The sequence below is a fragment of the Triticum dicoccoides genome, chromosome 6B (assembly GCF_002162155.2).
Source record: "Triticum dicoccoides isolate Atlit2015 ecotype Zavitan chromosome 6B, WEW_v2.0, whole genome shotgun sequence".
Taxonomy (NCBI): domain Eukaryota; kingdom Viridiplantae; phylum Streptophyta; class Magnoliopsida; order Poales; family Poaceae; genus Triticum; species Triticum dicoccoides.
Window position 1 is genome coordinate 285,443,407 of NC_041391.1, and position 25,477 is coordinate 285,468,883.

General features: G+C 42.9%; 1 pseudogene; it reads left to right on the plus strand.

Moving 5' to 3' along the window:
* Positions 1-594: 594 nt before the first annotated feature.
* Positions 595-7,560, plus strand: LOC119323839 (annotated as a pseudogene).
* Positions 7,561-25,477: the final 17,917 nt, after the last annotated feature.

A 25,477-nucleotide genomic window follows, 5' to 3' on the forward strand; every position in this document is an offset into this window, starting at 1 on the left:
AGGGAGGGGGGGGGGACAAAGTCCACTATTCTATTTATAACATAGAGCTATGAAAGTAGTACACTATAATCCAAATCAAGTACCGTACTCTACTTGATTTGCCAAATCAACATAAGCGTCTGAAACAGCGACCTTCGCCGGGAAGGAAGCACATAGGTTAAATGACTCTACTCATCGGCTAAAATCTTAAAGGTTCAAATAGACTTTCGTTTCATCCTCCTGACAAGGGACCTGCATGTTCATGGCGGTTCTTGCTAATTTATTTGCCACGGTCATGACCATCAGCAAGCCACCACAATAGAATACGGTGACCCAGATACAGCTATAACCACCAGACGAGCCAGAGCCGAGCTCGTAGTATGTTGTTCTTGTACTACTAGGACAAATTAGCATTCGTTAAATACCATATACTATCTCCTACAGTAGTATATACAATCAATACAGAGACATCCTTTGGAGGATTTCCTTTCGAGGTCTGACGAAAACGAACAGAGAACCCAATGCAGACTCAACGCAAGGTGCCAAATGCGCCACTCGGTAGCGAACGAGACAGACCGGGCCTTGACCTCCGGCTGGAAGAAAGGACGGTCTCCCCCTCGACGGTGACGACCACGACCACGGTAAACTCCGTTGAGAGGGCAGACTCGCCATTCCACACGGCCGGCTGGACACTCTAAAAACCAGCACAGGTGCGGTGGCTCCCCTCCGTCCGTCTCGTCGAGTTCTCCGAGGAGAGGAGAGGCGAGGCGACATGGGCTCCAGCAGCCTCCAGCAGACCAACGCGCTCTTCAGGAAGAACCTCGTGATCCAGGTGACGCACCCCATGCCATCTCTCTCTCCTCCTCCTCCTCCTCCGTGGAGTAGTTTTGTGTGGAACTCGAATCCCATCGCGCAGAATTATCTTGCCTTCTTCTTGTGCTCTTTGCGTTGCGTGCGCAATTGGCCGTGGGATGGGACTGTGAGGGTGCCATGCACCAAGAATCTGTGACAGAAATGCATCTTTCGTGATCCAGTGTTCGCAGATTTTTTTGGTGAAAAAGGACCCAAATGTTCAGCGTAGCATCAATCCTAATTGTGTTGCAATTAATTCCGCAAACGGAAAAAAAAAACTGTACTCCAGTAAATACATACTGCATCGTTTTGGTTTCAAGATTCAGTTCCGCTGCAATCAGGGAAATCTTGCTTTCAAACCCCAAATCGCCGATTTAGATGATTAACCCTCTTTCACACGTAGCAGTTTCATATTTTGTTTTATAGAGAATTAGTAGAATTTATGCTATGACCGTCGGTTGGAAACTAGGAACTATGGATCATAGAACTACAGTTCTTAAATTTCTATATATGCCAAGAGCCCAACAATTAAAAAGGACACATGCAGAACATTTTTTCTTCTTTAAACCCCTGTACAATTCTACTAGGAATCTACAGTACTGTAAATTGTACTGTAGAATTTTAGGAATCTATAGTACTGCAGAATTCTAGGAGTATAGTACTGTAGAAATCTACAGTTATTAACCCACAAGTTCATTTTTTCTTTAAACCATTTCTTTCTTTAGAAAGTTGTGTTGTAAACTCCTGTAGAATTCTGTGCTACTGCTCCATGACATGTTATTTGTAGTATGTGTTTTTTTGGGGGGAAATTTGTATGTTTATTTTGATTTTGTGAGGATTATCTCGGTGTTTATTCTACCCCTCCTGTGTTTTCTACTCTACTAGTAATTCTTTGGGATAAAAGAAATATTTTCCTCTGATTACTGAATCGAATCGGCAGAGGCGCGCCTGCAAGACCAACTGCTGCCTCATCCTCTCCCCCCTGATCCTCTGCGCGGGCACCGGAGGCCTGCAGATCGCCATCAACCGCGCGGTCAAACGAGACACCACCCCTCTCAACTGCAACTGCAGCAATGCCGTCGTGCCGGCGAACACCACGGGAGGCCCGGCGTGCCCGGAGGGCTGCCCGCAGCCTCGCGCGCCCAAATGGCCACCCGTGGTGCACATCCCGCCGTCGGCCACGAGCCGGTTCGGCGGCGGCCCCCCCGGCGCATCGTGCGGGGCGCAGGGGTCCTGCGCCGCAACGTTCCTCGTCACCGGCGCCAACCAGTCCTTCGTCGGAAGTATGCCGTAACTCTGTTTCTGTTACTAGGTGAGTGGTTTTTTGACATGATTTTTGCTCATCGCAGGTGCAATGGGTAACATGATCCCGGTTCACGACGCATCGGTGAACGTGTCGGCCGACGACATCTCGGCGTTAGCCGATTTCGTGCTGGTAGCTTCCATTTCCTGAGCCATGCGTTCTTAATGATACTTGATGTTCAGGCAATTCCGTGACGTATCGAAAACTTCAGGCGGGCTATTCGGGGTATTCAGGCAGTCCTCTAGTGGACTCCTTTCTTCAGAACAAATGCACTCCAAACCTGACGCTTTCATACTCATTTGTAGACGGCAATGAAACTGGGACCCAAGGTAAAAAATATATCTTCTAGTCGAAGGTCAAACGTTGTACCAGTTACTGAACAATGAACACATGAAGGCTTAGTAGAAAAACTCGCAGCACCAATGGCTTCAGTTATTCTTGATATTAGCAAACTATGATCGGATTACTAGCGTCCTGTCGTGGCATCTGGCAACTTCACCCATTTGCAGTGCATTCTAGTTATTCCTGATGTTTGCTAAAACCATGCATAGATGTGGATTGCACGGAGGGATTAATGCTCTGGCGCGACAGTTCGTGGCTCATCAATGATGACCTATATAGTGGCTACACGAACAGGAGCAATGAATTTGCTGCAGGTGAAATTTTTCCATCTTAGATTGTGTACATGAATCAGTTCTTCTACTCTACTAGTCGCTGACATTAAGTTACACTGTCTGCAGCATACGACTTCTTAAGCTCTGATCAGGGCAACTTCAACTTGATCATTTCATATAACTCAACGTACGAGTTTGATGCTTATGATGGCCTTCCAATCCCTGTCTTCCAATTTTTTGGAGGGAATAAACCTAGACTGCTTGAAGTTCCACGGTTAACAAATATGGTACAATTTTTCTCAATGTAGAGAAGACTAGTACACACTATCTCTTGCGATAACCTTTTTGATTGCTTAATTGTGTATTGCAACCTTTCACTTCTCTACAAATTATTTTAGTGTCATACTAACATACATGCGTTCTTGGTTCTTCATGTCACAGACTCGGTTCATGTACTATTGTCTTCATTGTTAAATTATTTTCGAGACCACTTCACAGAGTTTCATTTTGCAGGCTTCAAATGCATACCTTCGTTTAATAGGCAATGGTCTGAAGATATCATTCGATTTTGTTAAAGAAATGCCTAGAGCAGGTCGATCATGGAGTACATACGATCTAACTTCAATAATAGGACCGCTGCCTTATGTATTGACTATCCAGCTCCTTTTCCCGGTATGGCAGGTCTTTATGAATTTATTTTCAACGTCAGTCGATTTGAATATTTTGGAATGTTGTTTTCTGATAGTTGTACAAGCAAATAAATACGGTAGCACCTTTTAGCTTATAGAAGAATGAATTGATGCTACAGGTAATTTTGACCAACATTGTATACGAGAAGCAAAAGAAGCTTAGGGTTATGATGAAGATGCATGGTCTTGGTGATTTGCCATATTGGACTATATCCTATTGCTATTTTATTCTTCTGTCCATGCTATACTTGCTGTCCTTCATGGTATTTGGTACTGTGTTTGGTAAGATAATACTTTTATTACTATGGATGTATTCTTTGTGCAATAAAATATAAGAATTACTTCTCTTTGATAATCTGGGAATTGGTATTGAACCAAGTCTTGTTGTTCTTGGTTAGGTTGATCAATGTGCTAATTTTATTTATAAAGGAATGTCGTCGAACAGTTATAAATTACAAGGACATTTCTGATAGTTTCATCTCTAATTTTCAGGTTTTACATTCTTTCGACTGAATAGTTATGGCGTACAGTTTGTGTTCTACTTTGCTTATATGAGCTTGCAAATTTCATTTGCATTTCTTATGGCAACATGGTTCTCAAATGTGAGAACAGCTGCTGGTATGCTTCCATAAAGAGTATTGCTACATCCAGTGCATCAGATGGTATGAATTTATCTACACTGATTAGTTGACATACCACGCTGCAGTGACAGGATATTTCTACGTGTTTGGGTCCGGCCTTATAGCAGATTATTTTTTCAAGCCCTATATCGAAGACATTTTCATCTCAAGTATGCATGCAAATTTATCTTTGTAGAAGTTCATTATGCAGTTGTCATTATGATTCTAGGGCTTCTTTGATGTAAGCTTTTATTCCATCACTCAAATAATTTGTGTTGCAATTTTATATTTGTTCATTTCAAGGAAGCTGGATTATACTTTTGGAACTTTTCCCTCCATTTTCTTTGTACCGCATTGTCTATGAGTTTTCTCAATCTGCATTGCTCGTAAGTCAGATTGACCGCACAGGGATGCAGTGGAGTGACCTGAATGATCCCAAAAATGGAATGGCGAGTGTTTTAACCATAATGATACTCGAATGGATCCTATTCCTTTTATTATCATTCTATCTGGATCACTTTGGTTCCTTTCAAAGTGGAATTAGAAAAGCAGTATTACTTCTTCACTCTCGCCGGGCTGGGAACCGTTCTCAATCTGCTCAACAGCAGACCACACAGATTCAAGAGTTCGAAGCTTCCGTTGAAATGGAGAGAACAGATGTTATCAAAGAGGTGTGCTATCTTTGGTCCTTACAAAAAATAACTCTTGGTTCTCTGATTGATTTTGTTATAAGGTTAACAAAAATATCAACACGAACTAGTAGGACAGTTTGTTAACCTTACAGACACATTGTCGTGTCGATATTTTTTTCTCCTTTTCTACATCGTAACAAACTCCATTGCTGTTAGCCTTATGATCATTGCTGTATACAGTGTTATAACTGCTTAACCTAGAGTGTAATTATATAGGTTGAAATTCTAGTCCTGCTTGAACGTGTCTGTATTTTTTCTTTGCCGAATCGCAATGGCATACTAACGTAGCTTTGCATATTTCCTTACAGAGAGAGATGGTTGGACAGCTCTTACAAGAACCAAATAGTAGTTATTCAGTCATATGTGACAACCTTAAGAAAGTGTACCCTGGAAAAGATGGCAATTCAAAGAAAATTGCTGTCAGAGAGTTGTCCCTTTCAATGGCACGTGGGCAGTGCTTTGGTGTTCTTGGTCCAAATGGTGCTGGAAAAACCACTCTCATCAACATGGTAAGCATGAAGTTTATAGATACCATAATTTACTATAGGGCTACCTTCATCAAAATCTAATTGGGGCAAAGCATAGTCTGATTTATTATATGTCATTATAGATATTGTGCCTCCTAGAAATATGAACTGGACAGATATAGTGAAGCGGATGGAGTAGTACGTAAATCATTCCTAGCACATCCCTTCCAGGAAATATGCCCATTCAAAAGTGCAGCCATACATTTCTTTACAGCAATGAAGAACATGTCTAGGGGTTCATGAACTAGTAGGACTGCACTGAGGAATTTGCTGTCTATCCCAGACGGTACTAAGGACTTCTAACCTGATAACAGCTCACTGGATTTACTAAACCTACGTCTGGCACCGCGTACATCGAAGGAATGGACATAAGGTTGGACATGGACAAAATTTATACAGGAATTGGTGTTTGTCCCCAGCATGAGTATTTTCTTATCTCTCTCACTCAGATTGTTTCGAGTTTGTTCTAGGTTAGTGTAAGACCATGTAGTTTTGAACTTGTGATTGATTGCTTTATCCTCCTTCGAATATTACCATGCAGCTTGCTTTGGGAAAATCTGACTGGCCGAGAGCATTTGATGTTCTACGGCAGGCTCAAGAAACTGAAGGGTGCAAAATTAGCTCAGGTAATGTGTTACAGTATATCTAATATAGTGATATTTTCCATGCATGGATATGATGAACTTGACTTCCGTCACCATTTACCACTTAACATTGAAGCACCATAATGTCATTTCCCTGACCAGCTGATTAAAGCTGAACACATCATTTTCCTATAGGGCTGATATGTTCTGAGCCAACCTGTACACTTGTACAAATTTGCCAATGCAAAATCTAAGATATAAAATCTTTCGTTGGAAAATTTAGAAGTCAGTATATACCTAGGCTCAATATAAAGGTGGAAACCAAAATAACTGATACAGATTTTAGTGCACAGATGCAGCCATGATTTCCAGGCAAGAATTATCATATTCAACTCATGTACTTTTTCCTGGAACTCGATTTATCTTCACATATTGTGCAGAGAACTCGCTGTTTTATCATCACATATTGCCAGTTTTTTTGGATAAAAAACAAATTATCATTCCGTACAGAAAAAACTAATAAAAACCTCACATAAATTCTTTCCAGGCTATCGAACAATCTCTGAAAAGTGTGCGTTTGTTTGCGGTGGTGTTCCCGATAAGCTTGTACAAAAATACAGCGGTGGCATGAAACGTCGTCTCAGCGTCGCCATCTCTCTAATTGGTGACCCTAAGGTACTTGTATTATCAACTGAATTCATTCACGATTCGATAAGCTTCTGAGCGTTCATGCTTGGAGAAATTTGTAGGTTGTTTATATGGATGAACCAAGTTCTGGCTTAGATCCGGCATCAAGGAAAGACCTATGGAAAGCCGTCAAGTCTGCCAAACAGGACAGGGCCATAATTCTCACGAGTACAGTACTTTACCTTCAATTCTCATATAGCAGTATATCAGTTCATCGCTGCATTTTCGTGTGTGTGCATGTTGAGCTTGACATCACATGACCAAAGTTAAAAACATACTTCTATCAATCTCGCAGCACATTCAATGGAAGAAGCTGAAGTTCTGTGCGATCGGATAGGAATAATCGCGGATGGTACCTTGCAGTGCATTGGAAACTCAAGAGAGGTACAATTATCGTACGCCAATAAATTGATCATATCTTCACACATGATCATTGATTTCAGATGCTAACGCAGCCACCCAATCCGCCTTTTCCAGCTGAAAACCAAGTACGGAGGCTCATATGTGCTGACGATAACGACCATGGCGGCTGAGGAGGCGGAGGAGGAGGTGGCAAAGCTAGTCCGGTCCATCTCGCCGGCGGTGAGCAGGGTGTACCGCATCTCTGGGACGCAGAGGTTTGAGATGCCGAAGCAGGAGGTGAGTATATCAGCGGTGTTCCATGTCATGGAGGACGCGAAGAGCAGGATGACCATTCTTGCGTGGGGCCTATCTGATACGACTCTGGAGGATGTGTTCATCAGAGTTGCCAAGGAGAGCGAGGCATCCTCTGTCATCTGATTGGCAAGATAATCCGGCCCAGAAGAGTCACTGTTTGTAGTTCATCACAGTTGCAGCTTCAGAGATATCGTTGTGTGGCAAATTGGCAGTGCACGTAGCTTTAAGTTTTCAAATGAGTTTGGACTTTGGACTATGGAAGGTGTAGCTTCAGATTATTAGATATATATGGCAGAAGAACTCAGGGATAAGGAAATGCATTATAAACGACAAGAAATATATTTAAAGTTATGTAACGTGGAAACAAAATCAGAAATTTGACACAGAAAACTTATTTGAGAATCCTAAAAATGTTTTGAAAATGAAATAGTTTATGGACATTCATGAAAAATCAAGAAAGATGGTGATTTTAAGTTTCATGCATGTTTGTAAATATCTGTGAGTTTTCATTAATCCCTTGCTTTTCAGTAAAACTTTTAATGTTCTCATTTTTTTACTTGTTCATTTTAAACATTCCCAAATTTGTTTACTGCCTTTTCTGGATTGCTTGTCAATTATTATTATTATTATTATTATTATTATTATTATTATTATTATCTGATTTTAACTAGTTTTGTTTTTTCTAATTATCATAATGCGGCACTTCTTTTCAGATGTTTCATTTATTTTTTATGAATCTTTAGATTATTGAGAATAATTTGTTCTACATTTTCTTGTTCAATGATTTTTTGGTCTTTTTTGTGGTTGGCGTAGGTTGCCCTTTGTGCAAAGCCATTACCATGCATTGTTTTTGAAAGATCCAACGTTCGCTGGCTTATCATTGATTTAGCAAAGAGCATATGGGAAGCAGGGTTCAATCAAGTGATCAATAATGAGTTATGAAATGTGAATGTGCCGACGCGTTATATTAATTTGTATAAATCTCTTCCGAAAAACAGAATAGCATTTATTGCACTGCGCAAAAAAAAAACATCACTATTTTTTGGAGCACGAGCTATATGTTACATGTTCTAAGAAAAGACCCTTCACATAATTTTGTAAAATAAGTGACGATTCCTGCAGTATCGCCGATTATAGATGGTTGCTAAGGTAAGTGACAGGCTTGTTTGAAGCATTCGACCATAGCTGATGCACTAAGCATAACTGACACACACTCATGTCCTATATTTCATTAGACAAAACTCACAGTGGGAGTAATATAGATGGTAACATCACACATCTCTAAACAAAACATATGATGTGTAAGTACGCAAACTAATTGGAATAGCTAATGTAAAAAAATATATGATGTGGCGAGTAATTAATGAGGAAAGAGAGGTACGTGGTAACATAGCTATTTACTGTAACATCACACATATCAAGACAAGATGAGTCTACAACCAAATAAATGAAGTGTTGCATGACACCACATATATATTACTCCCCACTATAGAGGTAGTAACATAGACTAGTAACATATGCATGTTACTAGTCTAAGTTACTATGCATTGTGACTAGTCTAAGTGACGGACCCTTCGTAATTACCCGTCACTTAACTGGCAACCATGAGTGAGGGCCCTTCGCCCATCAGTGATGCCCTGAAGCATGGCTGACGTAGCCCAGCCCTCATGTCTTATACTTCACTAGCAGAACGCCCGTGCGTTGCTACGGGCTGTCCGCAATGTTACCTATAACACTCGGGTTCAACACAAAAAACCTCATCCAATGACGTACCTTCCCCTTTTTTGTCGGAACCTCCCATTCCTGATCGGCTTACTGCCGTAGCGGGACATTTCTCGCCGGTGCCACCTCTTTTAAAACTAGATGACGACGACCTCATCTTCGCCGTGCATTGCAATAAAGATGAAATTTTTTCATGTTCACAATAAAATAGAGTGGGTTAAACTAACAACATGATATTGACACAAAGCAACAAATAACTACAGATAGCATTCTCAATCAACTTTGCAAATGCACATTGACATTGGAGGAGAGTGGCAATATGAGTATTCCTTGTCGCCAATAAGCTCCACCTGCATCCCACATATGCTAGAAGGGATAATTGTGGTTCTTCTCTTCTTCGTCTTTCCCTACACTTTCTACTCCTCGCGTCTTCGCTAACCCGTTTCATTGGCGCCAACCAGCACCACGTCAACATTAGTGTGTTCGTCATCGATGCCTCATCTTCTTATCTCTCATTTCTCGTCAGCTTTAGATCTCGTTCCTACTTATTTTCAAGAATACTCTTTATTTTTTCTCTCTCTTATTATCTGGAACACTCTTTTCTTTCTCCAACACCATGGACCGTTTGGTGGCTTTAGTTCTTTTTCCTTCTTGTTCTTGGAACACGCTTTCTTCTTATTATCGCATGAACCACCTGGCCAATGTTGTGCCGTGTTGTCCTCACCCGTGAATATTTCGGCAAACGTCAGCGTGTGGACATCCTGCAGAGCATAGTCTTCATCCATCTAGGTGAACGCTAGGTCGCCCATGTCGCAAGCGCATGGTGGCCGTTGTCCATGTCGGCAAGCGGTGCTCGGTGATTGGCCATGCAGCTGAGAGGGCGTTGATCGTCCTTGCCCATGAGCGCTTTCAAAATGATTCGTCGTGATTAACTGCTTGCTTAATTTATTAAGTACATGAATAATTAGTGACCTACCTAATTCTCTGCATGCCTAATTAACTGTCAATTAATTATCTGACTAATTGGAAAATATCCCTACTTCTAATTATCTGTAGGCATAAATAATTGTCTAAAAAATTAATTAATTGCATTAATCACTCAACCTCCAAATTGATTCTGTGCAAAAAAATCCTATTTAAATGGACCTAACTAATTGCATATGTAATTAACTGTCTAGCTAATTAATTGCATCAATGGTTTGATTTTGAAATTGATTTAGTGCTCGATTTTTACAAACACCAATGATGACAACTACCAAGTAATGTTGGACATATTTCCTTAATGAATTTCTTGACATTTAAATGGACACACTTGATTTGAGAATGTAGCTTGTCTGGCTCTACAAGAAATATAATATGACCGAGTCCACGTGGCGGTCTGATGACCTGCCTCCCCCATGGCCGTCCTTGACCCCGTGATCCGTGCCCTGGCATTCTCAAGCACCGTGCCAGCGTTAGCCCCGGCCACGACATCTTCCATGGTGTCATGCACGACGTCCCATCGCAGGGGCGTGCGGTTGCGTGCGCCCATATGAAACTTGTAGTTCTCAATTGATAGTGGAGATAATGATAATAATAAATGACATAGCGCTGGATTAATGATTTCTTATGAAGAAATATCTCATTTTATTATGGAAGATTATTGAGAATAATCTTATGTCTGTCTTTTAGGAAGGTGATCTCACATATATGGTGCAATTTTTGAATTCTTAATTACTTATTGTTTACGTAATTGAATTGAATCAACACCTATCAAAGGAAGCATGAAACAAGATCCCCCTCATGAGATTTGGTTTTTTAATGGGACGGAGAAAAACCAGTGGGAAGAGGTGGTGGGAGGTGGGACGAAGAAAAACCAGACGAAAATAAAACCATACCAGGCTACCAACTGCTCCATTAGGAGTAGACATTAATGATTTCTTATGAAGAAATATCTCATTTTATTATGGAAGATTATCGAGAATAATCTTATGTCTGTCTTTTAGGAAGGTGATCTCACATATATGGTGCAATTTCTGAATTCTGAATTATTTATTGTTTATGTAATTGAATTGAATCAACACCTACGAAAGGAAGCATGAAACAAGATCCCCCTAATGGGATTTGGTTTTTTAATGGGATGGAGAAAAGCCAGTGAGAGGAGGTGATGGGAGGTGGGACGAAAAAAAACCGGACGAAAATAAAACCGTACCAGGCTACCAACTGCTCCATTAGGAGTAGAAATAAGTGACGGGTCCTCCGTAATTACCCGCCACTTAAAGGGCAACCATGAGTGAGGGCCCTTCGCCCATCAGTGATGCCTTGAGGCATGATTGACATAGCCCATGTGACGGGTAGGAAATCCATCACTTATGTGTGTTTCTACCTGATGGTCTTTTTCGTTGCAGTGGACATTTTTAGTTTTTAAAAAATAATGCAAAAATGTCATACTATCTTGAAAAATCTATTATATATATTTAAATATTTGTGCTAGCCATCGGACAAGTTTTTGTAATAAAAACAACTACAACACCTAGATATTAGGTATCCTGGAAAATCAAATGCTCCTTTCTTTTTAGAAGGGATCTTGGTTTATCCTAAGTGAAACAGTTGTAAGTTTTACCAAATAGATAGAAGAAACCATTAACATTTAAGACACAAAGTACATATGGTATGAAACTATATTTCATTGGGAAGCTAATGGTACGATTTTGGTGTTCTAAATGATGATATATTATCCTACAAGTTCAGTCAAACATACAACAGTTTGACTTAAGAAAAACTAAAATCCCCTGTAAAAAGAAAAAGAAAGTAGTTCAAATGCATTAGTAGTATAGGATCGCATAGTGACATATACTCCATCTGTAAAAAATATAAGAGCATTTAGATCACTAAAATAGTGATCTAAATGCTCTTATATTTCTTCACGGAGGGAGTACTCTACTAAACTACACAGGAATGCGTAGTAAAGACTCCACCACAAACCAAAAGAACTCTCATAAGAGCAAGTACAACAATGCCTAGTCAGCTGGCTATAACAGTTGCCAAGGAATGAGGATCCTACGTGGAAGAGAGAGTAAAGAAGAGAAAGAGGAGCCGTCACTTGGGCTATCGCCCGGCTGTAGCACAGCACACTAGAAAAAGAGCTTTGCATGCAGCCTTAACCCAATAGCATGCATGCTTTAAATAAGTAAATACTAATTGAAGTCACCGGACAGCCGGTCTAAGGCTGGTCATAGTGGGGAGTAACTTAGACTAGTAACATACATATGTTACTAGTCTATGTTACTACCTTCATAGTGGGTAGTGTCATAGGTGTGGTAACATAGTTGCCTTTATTTATTACTTTGTAGACTCATTATGCATTGGAAACCGCTATGTGATGGTAACATATTATGTTACTCTATTTGCCTCTCTCCTCATTAACTACTTGCCAGATCATCATTTTTTGCTTATGTGGCATCTATGTTACTACCTATATTACTCCCACTATGACCAGCCTAATAGCCTGTCTATTGTACTAGTGAGCTTTTATGATGGTTTTAAGTGACATGGCGCATCTATATAGCCAGCAGCAGGCTCTATTATTAACCATGCTCTAAGATCAATGAACTAACAAGGAAATTTGAATTCAATAGCCAACACGCATAACCGGTACATATATATGCCCGAATAGTCTGATTAGCTGGTCCAGCAAGAATCATAAAGACGGGAAACAAAACAACACGTGGAAACAAAACTTAAGAACACGTTGGAAATCAAATAATGATTCAACAAGGGAAGCAAGGACAGCTAGAAGAGTAGCAGTAATATTTTTCTTGGAGAACCAATTATCTGGTGCGCATCCTGAGACGTCGACCTCTCGCCGAATGTGTGGTGTATCTCCCAAGGTTATACATTCACTCACTCACGGGCCCACGGCGGCCTGCATATATATAAGGTACGTAGGTTAATATAGTGGAAATACATCAAAGGTCGTTGGGTGCAAATGCAAACACAACTACTAGTAAGTAGTAGTAGTGCACGTACCAGGTATATGTCTTGCTTCATTGCTTTGTCGATGGCGACCATCATCTCATCTCGGAGGCGGATGAGGTCTTTGTCCTGCGGCTGCCCTAGTACGGCTTGGGCCTGTAGCTTCAGGTTGCTCCAATCCTGCTTCTTTTGGGCGACCAAGCCAAGGGGCGGGGTGGTTGCGGAGTTCTCTTCGGGATCCCCGGCTTGCTTTCCGGTTTGTGCTTGTACTCCATGACCATCACCACCAATATACTCTGGCCACCGAGAGCTTCATTGTACGTCATATTTACTTGTGCATAAACCCTGGTGCCTGATGCGTCAGGTTCAACATGAAAATCCACGATGAAGTTCTTCACCTCACCTGCGTAGAGCGAGCCAATCCTGATGTAACCGGTGATATTACTATTGGTCGGGCCTGAAGGTTGGGTTATCTCGCTGCTCTCAAAGCCACAACCGATGCTCTTTAGCTCACTCTTCCAACCGGTGGGGGGGCTATAAAGTGTGTTCAACACATTAACGGCGACGATGGAGCTGAGCCCGCCTAAAAAGACAGCGAAGGCGTCCGTGATCTTGCCGAGCTCTTTGTCGTCGATGAAGGAGTAGGTGCCACCTGATTGTTGGGCGATGGAGAGCAGCACAGTGGGTTCATGCGTGCAAATGCCGAAGGTGTGGACGGGGTACTTCTTGAGGAGGTCAGGGCGGATAGGGTACATGGCGATTTTTCTGTTGTCCAGTCCATCTGTCAGGAGCATGATTACCCCCAAACGGTTCTTCTCCGTGCGCTCATCCAGGATCTGTAAACCCACAAAAATAGTCGCGCATATTTAGTTCTCACGAGTCAAGAATCAGTACTCCATTTACTCCTACAATAAGTCCATTTCTACATTTGTGTTAATTCAAACTATTTTAAGTTTGACAAAATTTCTACAGAATTGTATCTACAAGTACAACATTATATATGTAAATTGTGAAAATATATCTCACTATGCATTTAATGGTACTAATCTAATGTCACAAGTATTAATACTTTTAAAAAATATAGTCCAACTTAGGCCCTGTTTAGTTCATAAGTCCTAGGACTTTTTTTAGTCCCAACTAAAAAGTCCCTAGTCCCTAAAAAGTCCATCCATGTTTGTTTCCAGAGACTAAAAAGTCTCTAGTCCTTTCCTAAAGGTTATTAAATGACCATGTTGCCTCTACTATATAAAAAAATAACAATCAAACAACATCATGGGGTGGCGGGCCAATGAATGCATGGAGGGCATTGTTGGAAAAGTCCCAAAAAGTCCCAAAAAAGACTCTCCTTGAGAGTCTTCTTCATTTAGTCCCAAATGCCTAGTTTAGTCCCTAAAAAGTCCCCCCCGTTTGGTAAAAAAGTCTCTAAAAGGGACTTTTTCTAGTCCCTACACAAAAAAGTCCCTAGAAACAAACACCCCCTTAAGATAGTTTAACTTTGCGCAAACCCAGAAATAAACTTATTATGGAATTGAAGGGGTATTGAGAAATGCAACAAATCATCATAAATTATGTTGGAGAAATGATGACATATAATTGCATTGCATGTTGCCTGCTTGTGAGCGTGTATCAAGGAAGAGGCCAGCGATAATCTAAGAGCATCTCTAGCAGACCCCTTAAACCGCCGAACTGACAACCCGGTTTTCGGTTTGCGGAAAACGCATTTTAAGGATCAGTTTGAGCCGCGGACGTACAAACCCCTTAAACGTAAACTGTAAAATTGAATATTCGTTTATATTCTTCCCACGTCTTCTAGTTCCTCTCGCCCGTGTCCACGGTTAGCTAGCTCGCTCCTACGAAGCCGGCGGACAGCGCATAAAACGACCAAATACGGAGCCGCCGGCATCCAGAACGACTCACACGAAGCTAGCTAGCTCGAATCAACCCAAATGACCAAATACGGAGCTGCCCTCGCCGTAGCTAGCTGAATCAATCCAGTAGCTAGCTAGCTAGCTAGATTCGAGCGGACATAGCGGCCGGGGCGAGCGCAGAGGCCGGATCGATTCGAGCGGATGCAGCGGCCGGGGCGGCCGGGGACGGGTGGGGCGGCGCAGACGGCGGACGCAGATATTTTCATGGCAGTTGGGCTCCCGCCAACTGCTTTTTCCCTATACAGGGTACCGTAGAAGCGGACACGAAAACTATGTTTTGACAGATCGGGAGAAGCCTTTTTACCGCGCCCCTTAAAATTCTTTATAGGTCGAGGGTTCTATTCAGGTCATTTCTTTCATCTAAAACTGTAAACTGGCGGTTATTTTACAGTATTATGCGTTTTAAGGGGTCCGCTAAAGATGCTCTAACTATGAAAAGGTTTGAGTGGTTTCTAGTGAAGGGCTTATATTACATACTTTCTCAGGATCGAAACATATTGTACTTTAGAGTTGTTTCAAGGAAAAATAATAATTAAGTTTGACAAAGTTTATGTAGAATATGTACCACTAGCATCGACTAAATTAGCATTACATCCACCATGAAATAAATTTGTATAGTATATTTAATTAGTGCCAAATTTGTTGGTATTTTCGTATTAATTTGCTCAAACTTGATGTTTTGTTTTACTTCTGACAACTCTAAAATACAATATATTCTAACCCAGAGGGTAATAGTTTTTTCTTCTCACAATATGTTGCATTTGTAGTTTCTGTGATCAATTAGTGGGGGCAATTAATAGATCTAATAACAGATTAGTGATACTGGCAAGTAGTAGGGCCAATAAATTAGCAAAAAAAAATTATATGGTTAAGAAGAAAGGATTACCGACTCCATTTTGGCACTACATGAATGTCACAGAGGAAACCAATGTACTTTGGAAAAGGAGAGGGTACATGATTTTTATTGTTGTCAGCTAAACTTATATAGTTTAGGCGCTACATGAATGTTAAAGTAACCCAAGAGTTTTGGTGATCAATAATTTGTGGGAACCTACCCCTACCGGAGTATCTACATTTACAGATCATCAAGATACTATATACTCCCTCCGTTCCGATTTACTCGTCGTGGTTTTAGTTCAAATTTGAACTAAAACCATGACAAGTAAATCGGAACGGAGGGAGTAGTATTTGTTCATAAAGAGTTGAGTTCTAAACTTTTCTTTATAAGTTAATACAAAACCTCTTATATAATTTCTATTTTTTCATAGTAGTTTTTTCTAAGGTTACATGTGAGGTGCTATTACTTTCTTCTTTCATCCAATCACAGACAGTATTACCCGGCCTAACAGGATGGTCAGTCTCAGACTCTCAGTCTATATGTTTTCTAGTTTTTGAGATTGTCGTGGGATTTCTAAAAATACTTTTGTTAGCATAGCAAGAGAGGAATCAAACTATATACTGCTTGTATTTTTGATCAAATTGCTTATACTAGTATAACGCCCGTGCGTTGCCACGGGCTCTTCAAAATTTATAATCAGTATCTTTCATTTATCATCCCCTCATATTGGGTGATTATGGGATGCTCTAATTAGAAACACAACAATCAAATATTAGGAAATTTCACCGAACGAACAACAACGAATAATACGATATCTATCAAACGAATAAAATGAGGTCATATTTTTGGTCCGTCATGCACTTCCGTTGAAAAGTGCCTATCCCTTTTAGAATCAACCCACTGTTTGCTCGCACGCAAAAAAATACATCTCTAAAGTGGGGAACCGATCGGTGCCAAAAAGAACTCAAACTCCTATCCAATCTCGACTTCGTGCTCTTCCACTTCCATTGATAAAGATGGGACGTCAAGGGTTTCATCATGATGACCTCGAGCAGCCGCCGACATCCCTCCCCACATTTACCCCTACCCCCTGCTGCCGCTTGCACTGTCCTTGCTCCTCGAGGGAGCTAGGGACACAATGTTCTCTAGGATGGACATGACCAGATCCACGAGGAGGCCACATTCTTCCATGGGAACCCAACCAAGCACACCACCCTCCGCAACCATCCAATCCCAGCCTAACAAAGTCAAGACCCGCCATCGATCCACAAATCAGGCTCGCCGCATCCAGGTTCACTGCAAGTCTGCGACGAGTCTGTAGTCGACATCTTGACTTTGGCTATCCCCACGGAAGAATCATCGGATCCTGCTTACTTTTACCATCATTTCGTCTCTTCCCAAGGCAGCGACACCACCCAGCCAATCACCACCACCGCTTGCGGCTTGCCTACATAAAATCATGAGAAATCCCCACGGCGGTGCTGTAAGATCACCTTGGCGACCTCGACAGTGACCGACTGGTCTAAGATCTAAGCTAGCCGCTCTTTGTAGAAACCAATAGAAGTAGGCATGTGACTCAGATTTGTTCTTTGGTGTGCATGCGTTTCTTGCTGCCCACAAGCTCTTGTCTACAACTCGCCTATCTCTGTACCAGCTCTTGGTCTACAACTCGCCTATCTCCATGCTCGAGACGACCAAGCTCGATGCGCAAGCCGCATACGTCTGCTAGAGCTATATCCAGGCCCTATGATTTTTGGATCACTGGCACTATGGGTGCCAGGACCGGAGTCGCCCTCATCCACCAAGTGGATCAAGGAGGCCCACCACCTAGACTCTACATCGCAACATTTTGTGTTTTCCTATAAAAAGTAAAGAACCTTCTCTAATAAACGTAAATATAACCTTTTGATTTTATAGTCTCAACTTTCCTACACTCCAATACCAGAAGGATTTCTTGGTTTTATTTAATGACCTTCTTGAATGTCATTCACTTAGAAAGGTAGTAATCCAATCTGTGATATTAAGGCAAATTATTAGTCATATTAAAGTGCAAAAGGCCCTATAGGAGTCGAAGCATGACTTTTATGGTTATACTGTAATTTGCAAGATCTAAGATTTATGCAAGTGTACAATTAGAGAAGAGCCAATTAAATAGATTTTCACATTCAGAATAGTACGATTAGCAGTAGCACTTCAATTTTTTCATGTTTGATTAGCTTGCTAGGTGGTTATCACTAAGCATGTTGGAACGATGAGCATAACCTAACTTAGTTCAGTACGTGTTGCTGCAAATTAGTTCAGTACGTACGAAGCTGTTGCTAATTTCAATGCCTGGCTGTTGCAAGTTTCTAATGAAAAAGTACTTCGGGTCAAAGGTCAGGGAATATACACTTTTGTTATCATGGTTGTTTCCTTATAGTGAACAACTTTGATCACCACTTCAGTAGCTACTATCTATAAGAAGACATTAGCTAAGTAGATACAGGCAAAGAAAGCATGTAGGCAAAACCAGAATTAAAAACATCCTTCTCAATGGAGCTCGTGCAGTTTGGAAGACCCTAATCATCGATGAGGGACCCCTCCGATGGTAGCATGGCGTGACAATTGCCGTCAATGACAACACCCAAAGTACCTTGCACAATCCATCGATCCAGTTCGGAACAATCAAGCACATACCTTGCAAAATGATGTGGATCTGAAGCAGAGGTGGGAAGGTAAAGGCTCAGGTGAGGTGGAATGAGACGTTGATATAAACGTGCACGCATGAGAATAAGGTGGTGCCCAGGATGGATCTCCATCGGAGGAGGCCGGATCCGCTGGGGAGGAGGTCGCTGTAGTACCTGCCATCTGTGCGATGGATCACGGGGCTGGCAGGCAGGGGGAGGGGATAGAAGGGAGCGGGTGGGCTAGAGCGCAGATGGCGGGTGCCCCCGACGACGGCTGGGAAGGATGGTGGAGGAGGTGGATGAGGATGGCGGCGGCGACGTCTGCGGTTGCGCCTCGTCCGCAGCCGTGCTGGTGGTGGTCAATGCGAGAGCCGGATGGCGTCGGCCAGAATCAGGCAGGGGCGACAAAGATTTAGAGGAGAGAGAATGGAGGCGATGAGTGATGGGAGGAAGGGCCACCGGCGATTGGGGTGGCCTCAGATCCGCCCTCCGTGGCCGCCTATTTCATGGGACGAACACCCGTGCTCACCGTCGGGCTCGCCTTCGGCCGCTGCCTCGCCGACATTCACGACGTAGAGCCCCTTCCTCCGATCCCATTTGCCAGGGAGGCAGCGCCATCCTTCATCACAGAGAACGAGTCCACACTGAGATCCCAACCAGATCGTGATTCGCCTCCCCAAACCGCATCGGCACATCCCACTCCATCAACGACCAACCTATATGAGGCGGAGGGTCAGTGTAGGACGCGAGCGCCGTCACCATGGACGTGGGACGCCATAGGTGGGAAGGAGGCGGCGACGGCGTCTGTGTTAGGAAGATCGCACGACGGCGGCGGCGTTTACTTGAGGGGATCGAGAGGAGCTGCGTTTGGTGCCGGGTGGGTTCTTTGGTGCGTGCGTGGGGCTGGAGATTGTGATAGGTAATCAGGTGAGGTCGTGCCATACCTGGATCGATAGCCTTACCATACCTGGTGGTAATTTAAATTTATTACCATATTCGATATTTCCCGAGTTATGGCCTTACCATACTTGGATTGATAGCCTTTGGGGTAATTTAAATTTATTACCATATAATTACCATATTCAAAATATCCTGAGTTATGACCTTACCATACCTGGATTGATTTATTACTATACGTGGATTAATTATGATTTATTACTATATGATTTATTACTATACGTGGATAGCCTTACCATACCTGGTGGTAATTTAAATTTATTACCATATTCGATATTTCCCGAGTTATGGCCTTACCATACCTGGATTGATAGCCTTTGGGGTAATTTAAATTTATTACCATATAATTACCATATTCAAAATTTCCTGAGTTATGACCTTACCATACCTGGATTGATTTATTACTATACGTGGATTAATTATGATTGATTACCATAAATACGTTGGGTATTGCCCGTCAGACGAGAAAAGAGAAAAACCGGTGGGAGGGGCTGGTGGGAGGTGGGACGAAGAAAAACCGGTTAAAAATAAACCGGTTGAAAATAAACCGGTTGAAAATAAACCGGTTGAAAGTGGGGGGGGACTATTCAACCAATTCGTCCATTAGGAGTAGAGATAATGCTTGGTGGTAGTGGTGTAGGAGAAGTCTCAATCTTTATATTGCTTGTATTATTGAGAACCCATTGCATTTGTAAATAAACATCTTAATTTGAAGTTAAATACAGTAGTTTTCTTATCCTCATAAACTTCAGTTAATTTTAACTTAAATATACCTTCACGGCCTGCTCTAATGCTGGGCTGAATGAAGTGTCGCCCTTAGCCATGAGCTTGTCCACCTTGTTTTTAGCAACTACCCTTTGGCCAGAGATTCTGAACATGTCGGTGCATTGCGCGATGACGACCTTTTCGTTGAATGGCACGATGGCGAGTCCATCATCTTCATGTAGATGTTTGATGACAAACTTCATCGCCCTCTTCAGTAGATCCATCCTCGAGGGCGTGTCTGCGCCAGGAGCCGCCCCCATGTTCATGGTACCACTGACATTCAGCAAAGCGACAACTTCAATCGGGACATGTTGCTTCACTGCTGGCGGCGCCTCAACCCGCACCAACATTGAAAGGAATTTGCCTTTCCTCCCAGTTGGAATCCTGGGGTATCTCGAGGTGAGCGTCACTTTAACCTTCTCCCCAGCGTTATTTATGACTTGCAAGCATGGAAATAAAACGGCTTAAAATCCAACCTGAAACTAAATCCTGAAGAATATTACTCCCTCAGTCCCATAATGTAAGATATTTTTTAACACTAGCGTGGTGTCAAAAAACGTGTTACATTATAGGACGGAGGGAGTAGATGTGAATTGGCAATCTTGCAAATCTGTCCCTCTATAGCACAAATGAAACATGAAACTAGAATCAACTTTTATGGACGGGGATGTCACTTGTGAGGGCGCTACACGCCTACAACCCTAATTATGAGTCCTATTTTTTGGTAAAGGACATTTCATTGAATAGATATATCGAGGTGATACAATCGCATCGAAAGAAAGCCCGACCTCTGCATAGCTAGATGCACACAGCCAAAAAAGTCCAGAGTACCCTAAAAGCAAAAAATAATTCGATACAATGCCAATAAAAAAACATGTCCAGCCTAAGGAGTGGCAGATCCTATCCGTAGGTTACACCGCCATCCATGGGGGTAGAAAACCTCCCTGGCCGTACGCTCCAGCCGTGTAGACGCCATCATAAAAAGGTCTCTGTCCTCCGGCCTCTGCAGGATAGACCAAGTACGGAGCCATCGTGTACACACATGAATAACCTGCATAGGAGATGAGGCACATTTGTTATTAAAAATCGCATCATTCCTGGTAAGACACAGTGCCCAGCATAAGGCCGCCGCTCCCACAAGAATATGTGCAGAAAATTGTTTATGAATACCCCGCAACCAGTTGCCGAACATGTTCCGTGCACTACGTGGTGGGTATAGATTCGAAGCTACTTGAACTATGGCCCAAACTGCCCGAGCGAACTTGCACTCAAAAAATAAGTGTTTAATAGACTCGTCATGTTGGCAAAAGACACATGTCTTGGAACCATGCCAGTTTCGTCGTGCCAGATTGTCTCTAGTTAGGATGACTCCTCTGTTAAGAAACCAGAGGAAAATCTTCACTCTTAGAGGGATTTTGAGCTTCCACAATTTCCTGTTATCAACTGGAACATCATAATGAACCATTGCATCATACATGGATTTGACTGAAAATTTACCATTCTGATGCAAGTTCCATCGAAAAATGTCCGGCTCACCTGACAGTTGAATGTCCTCCAGGCGAGTGAGTAATTCATTCCATGCTGCCAGGCGAGGGCCAAAAAGGTCCCTACGGAAAGAAATATCAGCATTTTTTTGTCCTAAAACTTGTTTGATTGTGACGAATTTATGTCTAACAATCCTATACAAGCTCGGATATTGCACCATTAGTGGGTTATTCCCTAGCCAGATATCTTCTCAGAATCGAATCTGAGAACCGTCCCTAACTAAGAAGGTCCTAAATTGGAAAAAGAATTCATTGGCCTTCATCACACCACTCCAGAAATGCGAATCCCCAGGTTTCCAATGAACTTGAGAAATGGCATTGGATCCCATATATTTGTTGCGAATGATTTCCTGCCATACTCCATTCTCAGTGAGTAGTTTGTAAACTCACTTGCTGAGAAGAGCAATGTTTTTAATCTCAAGGTCTTGGATTCCCAGCCCCCCTTGACTTTTAGGTGTGCATAATACGCTCCACCTAGCCAGTCGATATTTCTTGGATTCGTTATCGCATTGCCAAAAAAATCTGGATCTAAAGTAGTCTAGTCGCCGGAGAACCCCTTTCGATAGGTGGAAGAATGACGACATATATAAAACCATGTTGCTTAGAACTGAATTGATCAAGATCAACCGTCCCCCGTAAGACAAGAGCTTGGCCTTTCAACTGGCTAAGCGTTTCTCAAGTCTCTCTTCCACATGCTTCCACTCAGCGATAGTTAAGCGCCGATACTGTATGGGAATACCCAGATATCGAATCGGAAACTGCCCGAGCTGGCATCCAAAAATCTCAGCGTACTCGGGTGCTGATTCTGCAGCATCGCCAAAGCAAAAAAGTTCGCTCTTATGAAAATTAATTTTGAGACCAGAAAGTTCCTCAAAAGCACATAAGAGCAACTTGAGATTTCTTGCCTTATCTAGATCATGATCCATGAATAGAATAGTGTCATCCGCATATTGTAGAATAGATAGGCCATCTTCTACCAAGTGTGGAATGACACCACTAATTTGACCGTCCAGCTTAGCCCGCTCAATAAGGGTAGCTAGCATGTCGGTCACAATATTAAACAAAATAGGAGAAGCGGGGTCCCCTTGGCGAAGCCCCTTCCTTGTCTGAAAATAGTTGCCAACGTCATCATTAACTTTTATGGCCACACTGCCTCCAAAGACAAAGCTCTCTACCCAACGACACCATTTATGTGAAAACCCCTTCATGCGCAAAGTTTGAAACAGAAAGGGCCACTTAACCTTATCGTAGGCTTTTTCAAAATCTATTTTAAGAATGACACCATTCAACTTTTTCCGGTGAAGCTCATGTACAGTTTCGTGCAAGACGACCACTCCATCTAATATGTTGCGGCCTTGCATAAATGTTGTTTGAGTGGGTTTTACGACATGGTCAACCACCCCGTTCAACCGATTAGTTGCGACCTTCGTAAAAATTTTAAAACTTACATTCAGAAGGCAAATCGGACGATATTGTTGAATACGACTAGCCTCATTCATCTTAGGCAATAGGATAATTTCCCCAAAGTTTAAACGAGAAATGTCAAGGTCTTTAACATGCAGTTGGTTAAACAACTGAACCAAATCTGCCTTAATGAGTCCTATAAGTATTACAAATGATATATAGCAACATAAAAACGTAAAGTTTAGTTTTAATTTATTAAGCATGCAGAAAAAGAAATATTCGCCATCTGCACATATTACCAATATCAATGCGCTCTAAGTACTGCTACAAGAACTTTACCTGTTTCCCCATCTTTCGTTGCCTTCGTCTGATGGAGCAGGCCTTCGCGTGGAGCGTATATGAAGAAGTAGCTAGAGGTGCTGTGCTCCATCTCCATGATCAAGGGCTATTTATAGGGTACGAATTTGATACAACACATGCATTTGGATCGAAAGTCGCCATGTTCACCAGGATAGGCACGGCATTATTGTGAGGCCTAACGTATTCTCAGCATCGTCCTGAATGAGTTATTCAGCGTCTGAAGGCCTGAAAGGGCATTTTATGACGTTGGCATATACTCCCTCTGTTTCAAAATATATGACCCAACTTTGTACTAACTTTGGCATCTATTTTGGAACGGAGGGAGTACAACGTTGGTTCGAAGATACACATCAGGATGGCAATATAATTTGTCATACCTGATTAGTCATTCCAGCTTCTTTTGTTTTCCACACCATATTGTCGTGGGTATAAAAAAATTAGCACCTTGAAATGCATTGCCGTACTTAGACAATTTAATTTGGCCGTCCAGAGAAATCCAGAAGTAATATATTTTTCAGAAACATCTTTTACTGAAAAAGGTTTTCGTCCCGCTTTATAAATAAAGCAACCACCGAACACAAAGTTATCAAGGTATCAACCGAACAACACACACACACAACGCCACCGCAGGCAAGGTCCAGCACACACTCAAACGCACATTACACGGGTTCAGCTGTGGGCACAACACAACAAGCCCAACACAGACGCATGCCACACACAACATATAAATGACCGTGGCGAGTTAGAGAAGATCTAATCCGGCTCCGGTGGTGGTGAGGGAAGCGGTGGAGCCATCCGGAGAGCCATCACACGAAGCTGGGTGATGATGGAGGTGATGACGTCTCTGTCTCTCTCCCTGGGGTGGCTAAGCGACCACCAAAGCTGCAAGTAACCAGACCATTTGAACAAAGCATCAGTAGCGCGACGAAGAGGGATACACTGAATCACAAGCTTATTCCTAGCGGTCCACAGCGTCCAGGCAAGCACCCCAATGGTCAGCCACCTAATGTGGCGAGCCGAAGGTGCTAACGCCTGGAGTTCGGCGAAGAGAGCGGGGAAGTTGTTGTCGTCCCAGCTTCCACCCACTATTTCACGGTAACAAATCTAGAGGAACTGCGCGGACACGCAGGTGAAGAAGATATGGTTCGAATCCTCTCCAGGCCCGCAGAGCGGGCAACGCCCGTCACCAGGGCCGTCGCGTTTCAGGACCTCCATGCCGGACGGAAGGCGGCCGCGAATCCATTGCCACAAGAAGATCCTAATCTTCAAGGGGAGCCGGATCTCCCAGACGGTGGTGAACGCCTCATGGCCCAGCGAAGGGGTTATGGCCTGGTAGAGAGATTTAGTGGAGAATTGCCCAAAGGGCTCTAGACGCCACCTGGAGCAGTCATCTCCTATCTCAAGATCAGGCTCGTGCAAAGCGACGCAGTCTAGCAAATCATGCCAATCAGCGTTCTCAGCCGGGCCAAATGGTCTCCGGAACGTGAGTTGCCCTAAGTCAATAAGGGTCATCGCGACAGAAATCCGCGGATCAACCGCGATGGAGAACAGGTCAGGAAAGCGAGCCGCAAGGGGCATGTCCCCGGCCCATCTATCGAACCAGAACAGCATGGCGGTGCCAGATCCAACCACGATCGAGGTCCCGATGCGGAGGACTGGGAGGAGCTGAATGATGGATTGCCAGAACTGGAAGCCTCCAGACCGCTGGCAGAAGGCGAGAGGCTGGCCAAGGAGGTATTTCTGCTGAATGAGGCGAAGCCACAGGCCGCCCTCTCCGTGCGTAATCCGCCACAGCCACCTATTCACGAGGGCAATGTTCATGCGTTTGGAGGACATGATCCCGAGACCGCCCTGGTCACGCAGCTTACAAATCTCCGACCACCGAACCATGTGGTACTTCTGCTTATCTCCCTCGCCGGCCCAGAAGAAACGCCCTGAACTGTGGCAATCTCATGATGTAGAGTCTCAGGAAGGCTGTAGAAGCTCATGATGAATAAGAGCAGACTGGAGAGGGATGAGTTAATGAGCACCGTCCGGGCTACCTTCGAGAGCCACCGGCCCTGCCAGGGCTCGATGCGGTGCTGTAGCTTCCCCACCATGGGGTGCAGCTCTGCCACCGTGAGCCTCGAGTCACT